The sequence below is a fragment of the Alligator mississippiensis genome, chromosome 2 (genome assembly GCF_030867095.1).
Source record: "Alligator mississippiensis isolate rAllMis1 chromosome 2, rAllMis1, whole genome shotgun sequence".
Taxonomy (NCBI): Eukaryota; Metazoa; Chordata; order Crocodylia; family Alligatoridae; genus Alligator; species Alligator mississippiensis.
The window spans coordinates 304567565-304577863 of record NC_081825.1 but is presented as its reverse complement, the minus strand read 5'-3'; the positions used below and the strand labels follow the sequence as shown (position 1 = coordinate 304577863).

Below are 10299 nucleotides of genomic sequence, written 5' to 3'. Positions count from 1 at the left end.
CCCAAAAAGTCTTAACTCCATTAAGACATGATTGCACTTAACATATGCTTTACCACTTGAAGGCACAGACACTCACATTTTAAGTGCAGTTCACACATCCTAAGTGCAACTTGCAACAAGGCCTTAAAAACTACTGTGATTTTAAATTAATTAGCACACTTAAGCTCTGATCTCTTCAAAGAGAATTTTTGAACGGGGAAAAAAGATAAGAAATGGTCAAGTAAATTATTTGGTCTGAATTATTCACTCGGCTCTTGCTAATGAGATTTGTATGTTTAACTTCCCTTGCTTCAATCAGCAAACACATTCCTAGGTAATTAATTATTACTTGTACATCTGCACATGTTTAACTAATGCAACGTATCAAAAATGTTGCTCCGTGCTAACTCTATTATCTTAAGCACAGACCTGAGTATAAATCTTGCCGCACAGCAGTCCTGTTCTGCTACGTTACTATGAAGCTAACAGATGCAAATCAATCTCTTTCCAGACAAGCTGACGAACAGAGTTTCTTTCAAATACTTCAAGTTTTACAGGAGGAGAACAGCGAACGGGAAGGAAGCGCATTTGTCTGCAGTAATAAGCAGCATTTCTCCTGGTGGATTTGAAGCACGGTGGGTTTTATTAGTACGTAGCATAGGATTATTGCAGAGAAACAGATGTCAGCAAGCCCCTGCACGGCTGATTTGGTCTTTGTAGGAGCGTACAAGAATGCACGCGCCAAGCATCCTCTTTCCGAAGGGAAACACGCATGGCAATACCAACGCTGTGGCTCCACAGGCCAGATATCCCAGCACATGTGCTCCCCTGGGGGCATGCTTGGGGCAAGAGGCCTGGCCTTGGAGCGGATATTGTCTCAGGAAATGCACCACTTTGCAGACTTCAAGACGAAACCCTGCCTGCTGCTCTTGTCGGGCTGCAAATGGAAGATCCAGATGCAAAACAAGGCATCTGAAGCAACCCAAATGTCCAAGATGCCGTCGCACCATTACAGGTTTCCAAGTAGAGCATCCTACTTCATGCGGCTCTTCCCACTCGTCCAAGCCAACGCTAAGGATGACACGCACAGCACAAAATATAGTATTCAGTTTTCCTCTCTCTTATGTTAAGGTCATTTGCACCTTGCTCTGAGCGCGATGCTCCCCACCCGTCACCTTTCCTGACAATTGAGGCTCTCAATTCTGCATTCAGTAACTGAACATAAATGTAGACACTCGCGCGTGGCGAGCGGGAGAGCTGGTCAGACCGCCGAACCCTGCCAACTTGCCGAGAGGCTGTGCTTTGCGAGAAGTTGAAATGCTGGGTTGCAAACCTAAAATGGAAGAACTATGGGAAGAAATGATTTCGTTAATGGAGTGGATTTATTTTGTGCTCTTAATGTTGATTTATTTTCTTGACCTACCATTTATTGATACTGCAGCTGAAGGCAGACTACATCAACCAAGATCTACTTCTTTTCATACAAAAATCAATTTAATTCCTTATTAAAGCTAAACAGAAAGTCATCTCTGGTTGTCTTCAACCATAATCTTCCCAAGTTCTATGCAGAGATAATTGGATTTCAGATTTAAATATTGGACACTCCACACAGGTTCTTGCAGGGAGCAGAAGCCATTTGCTAGATAAATTTTCTGGTATGTTCGCGGGATTTAATGAATGAGAAGGCCACGACATTAAATGCTAAAAGAAATGTTAGATCATCATCTGTTTCAAATGAACAGTATCATTGAAAAAAATCTATATTTAAAAATTGTGTGTCTAGGAATAATATATATACATCACCTTCTGTGGCTCTCTCTCTTGTGTGTCCTTTTATTGTACCTGCAGATAGCAAAGCTCATATTTGCAAGCACATGGTATTGCAAAGACATCAAAAGCCTTCTAGTTGACAAGACAATGCTCATTTTCCAAACTGGTTTGCTATGAAGACACAATCACTCACCTTCCAATAGCTATTTTTTTTAAGGCGTGGGATATGTCTGCTTCCTTCTCAGACTGCGGCACATAATGTTTGTCTCGTTTTTTCTGTAGTGATCACTTCTGTAAATGTGCCCTAGTGCTCCTAGCGCAGGACAAGTGAAAGAAACCTTTAGAGGCAAGACGATTATTTCACTACAAAACACCCCGTATGCACATCACGACTCCTCCAGTTTGACTCTTCACTACTTGCTAAAGCAGATTATTGCTTTAAATGCAGAGAGAAGCCCCCCGGACACTACTTGTGCTTTCTTACCAAGCCCTGGAGATCCTGAGGTCCAGTTTAGTTCATCTTCCACATAGTGCTATAGTCAGCTCCCTGGATAATATAAGGGAATCCCACCACGTTGGGGGCTTCATGGTGGTAGCAGTAGGATCCATTCTGCCTCAATGGCTCTCAATCACTGCTCTTATGAAGGTATTTATGGATAATTATCATGAAACCGTCTTCTCCCTATCATCTCTCCAATGCACCGCCTCACAAATCCAATGCATAAACCCATTTTGGTCACAGATAAATGCTCCTCACCAAGCACCTCATATCCGTTACAAATACGTCAAAGATAGCGTTAATCTAAATTTCTCCCTGCACACTAGGCTAACCCAGTTTTCAGCTCTGATCTCTTGTGGACTAACATAACAGATACCAATTAGGCTCCTTGCTACCTGCTTGTGCCCTCGAATCAGATAGTTAGAGATCCAAGAGAGATATCTTACACCTGCAATACATTGTCAGTACAATTATAGAGCAAGCAGAAACGGAAACCTGCTGAAATCTGGCCGAGCGCCAGACCCATAATGTGGAATTTTGATTGATGTCAAGAATTTCCTACTTCACAAAGAGATCCTCGGCGTGCGATTCCCTGACTAATGAGGAAAGGGTGCATTTGCATATTCTAATGTCCTCCAGGAAAGGCACGGGTGAGTAATCTGAAGAAAAAAAACCCAGAAGCGCTGCCAAGAACATGTGCTACCAGTCGTTCTGTACAACAGGCCGAAATGGTCACAGGTGGAAGGGCTGCAGGCGTTTCAGAAGTGGGACAGACATGGGGGGTGCACCCCCATCTCCCCAACTCTGTCTCCAGCCAAGCCCGGCTCCCTGCATCAAGGGTCCCTGCAATGTGTGGCTGGAGCAGGACAGGAGCCACCGTAGGGCTCCTCCTGTGCCTGGGTCAACCCGGGACAGCGGCAGCAGCAGAAGTGGGGGTAGCTGCACCCACACCCCCCACCTCAGATCCACCCCTCAAAGTGGACAAGCCACCTGTGAACTCGTTTCCATGTGTTATGCTAAATTAGGGACCACTGGTGTTACTCTTCTGGCAGCCCACGAGGCTGCGGTGCACTGGAGAGCTCGGGGGACGGTCTTCTCCATACTGACCCCAGAAACATGCCTTAAATCTTGGCTTCTTTATAAGGCTTAATAGATTTACAGCTTGACACACGCACAGAAGTGGGAAATAAACAGCAATCAATATAAATCAGAAGTTATAAAGTGCAGAAAACTAATCAGGGAAGCTTAAAACATCAGGGGAATAGCCATGGCTGGCAAGGCTAAGGAGAAGAAAAAGGAGTTCTATAAATATATTAGGAACAAAAGACATTTTAGAAGTGGTCTGGGCTCATTACCAAATGGGGATGGCAAGACTGTTAATGATTGTGTAGGGAAGCCAGGAGCGTTCAATAAATATTTCTGTTGCATATCTGAAAGAGCAGGATGAGGCTGTATTGTCACAAGACGATCATAAAAGACTGGAGCCAAGGGAGGCCAAAACAAATGGACAGAAGTGCCATGCCCAGGCCTCAAAGACACAGGGCATTCAACTGCCTAGGGATAAATAACCTTAAATTAGCAGGTGTGGAGAACTTGTACCCACAAGTCCTTAAAGAGCTGGCTTGGGTGATCTAATTTAATTTCTAATAACTCTTGAAATCCCAGGAAAATTCCACCAGACCGGCGTAGTGGTAAAGTTATGCCGTTATTCAAAGGGGCAAGCAGGATGCAGGTAATGATAGGTTGATTAGCCTGACATCAATCCAGGCAAATTAGTAGAAAAGCTGATTTGGGATTCAGTGAATAAAGAATTAAAGGACAGGAATATAATTAGTGCCAATCAATGTGGTTTAACAAAAAGACAGATGTTGTCAGACGAACCTGAGACTACAAGCAGACGCAACTCAAACTTTTTGTAGGATATTTGACAAAATACCGTGTACTTGCACAACAGCATCAACAAAGGACATGTTAATGGGACTGGGAACTGGTTGACTAGGGCTCACTTCATCAGACGTGCGAAAGGATGTGCGTATGGATACATGTGTTTCTGCACATATATACACATTTAGCTCTGGCTCACTCTAAGTCTAGCTGCGCTTATCTATCTGGCTAGTCTATAAGGTGCAAATCTACTTGGCCTTCTACTTGAATTCAGACAAACACAGCTAACTACACTCTTAGGGATCTCGGGGGTCTGAATAGACACACGTGTTGTGTAGAGCCCTGTACTCTAGGGCACTTGTACACGTGCCCTGCGGGAGGGAGGCACTTTCATTAGAGAAGCTGCGAGAGTGCCGCCGCGTGCGGCTGTGTCTTGCGTATCAGCATCCCCATGGGGCCAGGGGCACTTGAACGAAAGCACGTTCAACAAGCTTTAGTTCAAGCACGTATGCGCATGCGCACACACACACACACACACACACACACACACACACACACACACACACACACACACACCCCAAGCCATTTTTAAGCACTAGGACACTGATACACGAGATGCCAGAGGTTGTCAGAGCGCGGTAATCACCACACTCCAGCAGACTCGATTAATTAACTTTGCTCCGATGCACTGCAAGCCCAGTGTGTCGGAGCAGCCTCCGTGCTCACGCGTGGGCACCCTAAGGTCTGTGTGGTAAAGGCAATCCAAGCTAGCCTGTAACCAAAAAAAAGATGCACATGTAGGCAAATTATCTAAGGAGTGCATTGAAGTTGTATCTATTAAACAAATACGTAAGGCCAAAAACCAACAAAACTAGTGTGCAAAGAAATTAGGCCAAATGGATGCATAAAATAAGAAGATGGGCTATTCTATCCACCTCCCCTTTGAGGCCTATGTTTTAACAGGGTGTCAGGAGGGACAGGTAGACTTTGAAAGGGAATGCCTTCATGAATAGGTGACTGTGATACAACACTGTCATGTGATTTCTGCCAAATAATAAACAGGTGACTTCAGACCGGCTTGGAAGACCTGTCTGGGGTACTTTAAAATGAAAGGACCTGCCGCAAGAGACTAACGAGAGCCACAGAGATAGCAGGATAATGCTCTGATGGAAATTACAATATGTTTAAGGCACGAATCGGAGTAAAACCGTGAGCTTTTCGGGAGCGATGGATATCGAGGGTCCAGAATTTTGAGCAAGATAAAACCGATGGATATGAGACGTGTGTATAGCAATGGAGACAAAAGTGGATGAAGGATGGTTTCCTCGGGTGAAAGGAAGGTCCCTACTATCTAATTGTTCATTCAGCTCATGCACTTTTCTAAGATGGGTGACTGGTAACTCAGATGCCAGCCTTGTTGCATGCTCTGTCTTTCTTCCTGTTCACTTTCCAATTTGCTACCTTACCACTATTGGTTTTTATTCTACTACATATGTACAAAAGGCATGGGAAGAAGCTAATGGGAGTTGTGGAGTCTCCATCTCTTGATGGCTTCCAGTTTAGACTGTATGCCTTTCTGCAAGATGCTGTCAGGATCCACAGAGCCATTCAACCTAATGGTTAGAGCATCAATAGCCAGGAGGCAAGCCAAAATCAAACCGGGGCCCAGGGGGTTACCAGAGGCAGATATCCGGAGGCGAGCCGAAGTCAACCCTGGGTCTTGAAGTTGAGGGACTGGCTGCATGGGCAGGGAGGCAGGAGCAGGCGCCAGGAGAGTCACACGGACGAGAGCTGCACACCGACTGAGACCCATTTGCTGCAGAGCAGAGGCCAGGAGCTGCAGATGCATTTGCTAGCAGTGACTGAGCTCCCTGCAGGGATAAATTAGTGACATGAAGCAGCCTGTGTTATGCAGAAGATGAGAGAAGATTCTCACGGTCCGTTATCACCTCAAACACTATCAAGGTATACGTATGCACATATGCACACACATGGACAGGAAGGAGACGGTGCTCAACCTCTCCAGCAAGGGGAAGACGAACTGGAGTTGTTAGCAGCTATTTCCGAACGGCTGATGTGCAAGGCACTGACACCTTGATGGTTTGTACTGTTTTCCATTTTTAAAAAGTCTCCTCTTCACGGTCCTCTCTCTATAGCAGCAATGAACCATTCATCTCCACCTAATTTTCTTCCTTTAAGTACCTCGACACAGAAGTAAAAATAGTTTTAAGGATCTTGGGGGGGGAGTTCCTAATGTGTATCCCCACCGGGCAACAATTAGAGCTAACGCTCGATGGCGAGACTATAACATGTCTTGTTACACTGCTCTACCTCTTGTGTAAGACCCCAAATTTTATGGGACATACCTATTTTTCCTTTGCTGTTGTTGGTCTTTTAAAGCTGTCGTGTAAAGGTACAAACATTTGCATAATGATGCCTCTCATCACAAGTATATCACCTTCCTGGTGGAAGATTCCTCCTTCCCAACAGAAAAACGGCAGGGCGTGTATCAGTGAACACGCTTTTATAAGAAACTTTTATGCAAACAAAGCTTAAGAAAAAACATGTTCTCTAAACCCAGGTGCAGATCCTTGATGAAGCCAGAAGAGGAGACCGGGAAGAAAAGATGCAGGTAAAGAGAGACCAGGACAAACAAGAAACGAAAGGAACTCAAAGGATGGTTAGGAACAGCCTTGCCATTCCTCATCTGGCTCGTGCACCAGGACTGCTGCAACCTGGTGTGCGTTTCTTCCCCTCGCTCCTCTCGCTAGTGTTGGCTTCAGAGTCAGTTTAATTTAAGAAAAAAGAAAAGATCTGCATTAGGAACCGTGTTTGTCTTCCTTCCGACTCTGCTGTTAACCTTACAGAAGCTTCTTGCACAGCTGACAATGACATTTTCTAAGGGCAGGTGGGAATCGTTTGTCTTCCGGTCTGTTTTCACCCTCAGACACTTGCAATCCTCTGTGTGCAATAACATCTTTTTAGCCAAGAGATCTGAGCTGGCATTTTCACTGGATTAACTTTGCCTGCTCTGTTCTCCGTCTGCACCGTGCTGTACTCGGCAGCTGCTCCCCACGTATACACTCGGCAGGACGGCGGCTCTTCAGAAAATTGATCGGGAGCGAGCTCTCCTGGCTAGGGCTTTGCAATCAGGAGCATTTTCAGTGCCTCCAAATTTCTTTTCAGGATACTCTTGGCTAGTTAACACCAGTTTGAAATGCAATAACCCTTCCGTGCATGAAGGGCCAGATCATACCGTGTCATATCTTCAAGAGGAGACTAGATGTCACCTTGCTGGGTCACCTGCCCCCAGTTATCTTTCCTGCTTCGTGCATGGGGCTGCACCCAATGATCTTCCAAGGTCCCTTCCAGCCTTATGCTATATGAATATAATGGGTTTTATGACTCTCCTGGCATAGAGGGACCATAAGACTGGATGGTGGAAGGGAAGGGAAGGGAAGATGGGAAGAGGAAGCCAATAATTCCCATCTAATATAGAAGGGGATGAATGCTTGGAGAAGAAGAGATAAGGCCTGGTCTCTAATTCAGTGCCAAGGCCAGCAGTATGGTGGGTTCACTCTGGCCCTGGCCGCGAGCACAGCTCACACACAAAGGGATGGCCATTAGGCCGGAGATGTGCAGGCGCGCACTGCCGCGTGGGTGACAAGCAGAGCTGGTCTGAGAGCAATGTCAACCTCTCAACATCTGTTTCAAACCATTTCACAGCAGCAGACAGATGACGGGATCTAGAAAAGGAGATGCTTCAATCTCTGCTAACAGCAGCTTCTCCTAACGATTCAGATTGGAAATGCTCTATCAGTAATAAACTGAAACCAACCACTTCACCTGTCACATCATCATATAACATTGCAGGAGCAAAACTACCATGGACAAGCTCTGGAAAGTAATAATGAAAAAATAAGATAGGTAGCAAAAAATTCCAAAAGGCAATAACAGTTTCAGAAATAAAACTGCAAAATCCCAAAATGGAGTTAAAAACACAAAAATCATCAGGAGCCAGAAAACAAAAAAATACCTGTTTGGACAACAGTCATCTGACCATCACTAATGACAGGTCTTGGTACCTTCCTGTTAACTGCAGCCCAGTGGGGATGCTCTGGAAGGCTCACAGCAGTATTGCAGGTTAGAGAGATGTGGCACACTATGATTTTGCTGAACTATTTCTGTTTTAAATGTGCTCATGTTATAATAATGTTGCATGCCTCAGTTTCCCTAACTAGCTTGTGCATGGGGGAAGCAGGGGTTATCTCGATCCCCTTGAAGAGGTAGTCTGCCTGTAGGAGCCGAGGCAGGAAGTGAAAGGACCCTGAATTTGGGGCACGGGGGGCCAAAGGGGGTCCGGGACCAAAGGGCCAAGTCTCAGAGTCGAAGGAGCCAGGGGCTCACCCACTGGAGGAATAACACCCAGGTTGGCTTTGTGGGAGAGTCCAGGAGATTGTGTAAGGCTGGGAGTCCCAAGCAAGAGCCCCTCTGGCAAATATGTAAAAATGTTTTATGTGAACTCTTAATGTTTCCGTTTCCAGTAGGAGCCCCTAGCACAGGTGTGACAGGTATGAGGCTGTCCCTAATAATGCTGCCCCCCCCCCCCCCGGGGCTTGCCATGCCCACACTTGGGCTTCCTAACGATGCTGCCCCCTCCCTGGGGCTCGCCATGCCCACACTTGGGCTTCCTAACGATGCTGCCCCCTCCCTGGGGCTTGCCGTGCCCACACTTGGGCTCCTCAATCTCGCTGCCCTCTCCTGGGGCTCGCCACGCCCGCACTGGGGCCTCTCAGTCGTGCCCCCTCTCTGGGGTTGGGGTCTATGCACCCCGTATGCTGCGCCCTCGCTGGCGCTGGGGTCCTCACACTCCGCTGTGAGTCCCCTATGAGGCCTCCTCCATCCCCTAATAGCCTCACCCAAACCACCGGTGTAACAAACAGCAACACAAACGTGAGCCGCCTGGCTATAACTCCAACATAGGCCGCCTGGCTACAACAACATTGCTCAGCTCGGGTCCAGCCGTACCTGCAGTCAGGCTTCTCCTCGCATCGTGGCTTAGAGAGCTCCTGCCTCTCTGGCTGCAGGCAGAAAACTGCTTCTGGCCTCAGCTCCTGGGTTTTATAAGGGCCAGGCCCTGCCCCTTCTGGTCAGCTGACCTTCTCTGGTTGCCCTGGCAACCCACAGCTGGGCTCCTTAGTCCCTGCTAGGGCTCCCTCCCTAGCAGTTTTCCCCTGTTCAGGAGCAGGGCACCTCCGTGCTCTGTGACAACAGGGTAGATAGTGCACTGGGGAGTGCACCGACTGCGCCGGGACAGACTCCGAACTGAGCTGAAATGCAAACAGTGTGCACGTCCTACAATCACACAATCACAGACAGCAAGGGCTGGAAGGGACCTCAGGAGGTCACATCTAGTGCAACCCCCTGCTCCAAGCAGGACCAGCCCCAACGACATCGTCCCAGCCAGGGCTTTGTCTACCCGGGTTTTCAACACCTCCAAGAATGGAGAGTCCACCACCTCTCTGAGTAACCTGTTCTTGTGCTTTACTACCTTCCTCATGAGAAAGTTTTTCCTAATATCCAACCTCAGCTTCCCTTGCTGCAGCTGGAGCCCATTGCTCCTTGTCCTGTCATCTGCCCCTACTGAGATCAGCCCAGCTCCATCCTCTTTGCAGCCCCCCTGCAGGGAGGTGAAGGCTGCTATTCAATCCCCCTCAGTCTTCTCTTCTGCAGACTAAATCAGCCCATTTCCCTCAGCCTCTCCTCACCAGTCCTGTCCCCCAGCCCCACAACCATTTTCCTTGCCCTCCACTGGCCTCTCTCCAATGTGTCCACATCCTTTCTGTAGTGGGGGGCCCACAGCTGGACACAGGACTCCAGATGTGGCCTCCCCCGTGCCAAATACAGGGAAAGAATCACTGCCCTCCATCTGCTGGCAATGCTCCTACCAATGCAGCCCAGGATGCCGGTCGCCTTCTTGGCACCCAGGGCACACTGCTGGCTCCTGTTCAGCTCCTTGTCCCCTGTCCCCCTCAGGTCCTTTTCTGCAATGCTGCTGCCCAGCCCATCACCCCCAGCCTGCACCGGTGCAGGGGATTGCTCCTCCTCAGTGCAGGACTTTGCACTTGTCCTTGTTGAACCTCATGAGATTCCTTTTGGCCCAGTCC

The 10299-nt window shown here is 47.6% G+C and overlaps 1 long non-coding RNA gene across 1 annotated transcript; it reads right to left on the bottom strand.

Annotated features, from left to right (window-relative positions):
- Window positions 1–553: 553 nt before the first annotated feature.
- LOC132248450 (uncharacterized) lies at window positions 554–9221 on the bottom strand. The gene is made up of 3 exons (XR_009459642.1): window positions 9161–9221; window positions 1943–2062; window positions 554–1326 (listed from the first exon to the last, which is right to left on the bottom strand). It is a non-coding gene; the product is annotated as an uncharacterized LOC132248450 (long non-coding RNA).
- Between the last annotated feature and the right edge of the window lie 1078 nt (window positions 9222–10299).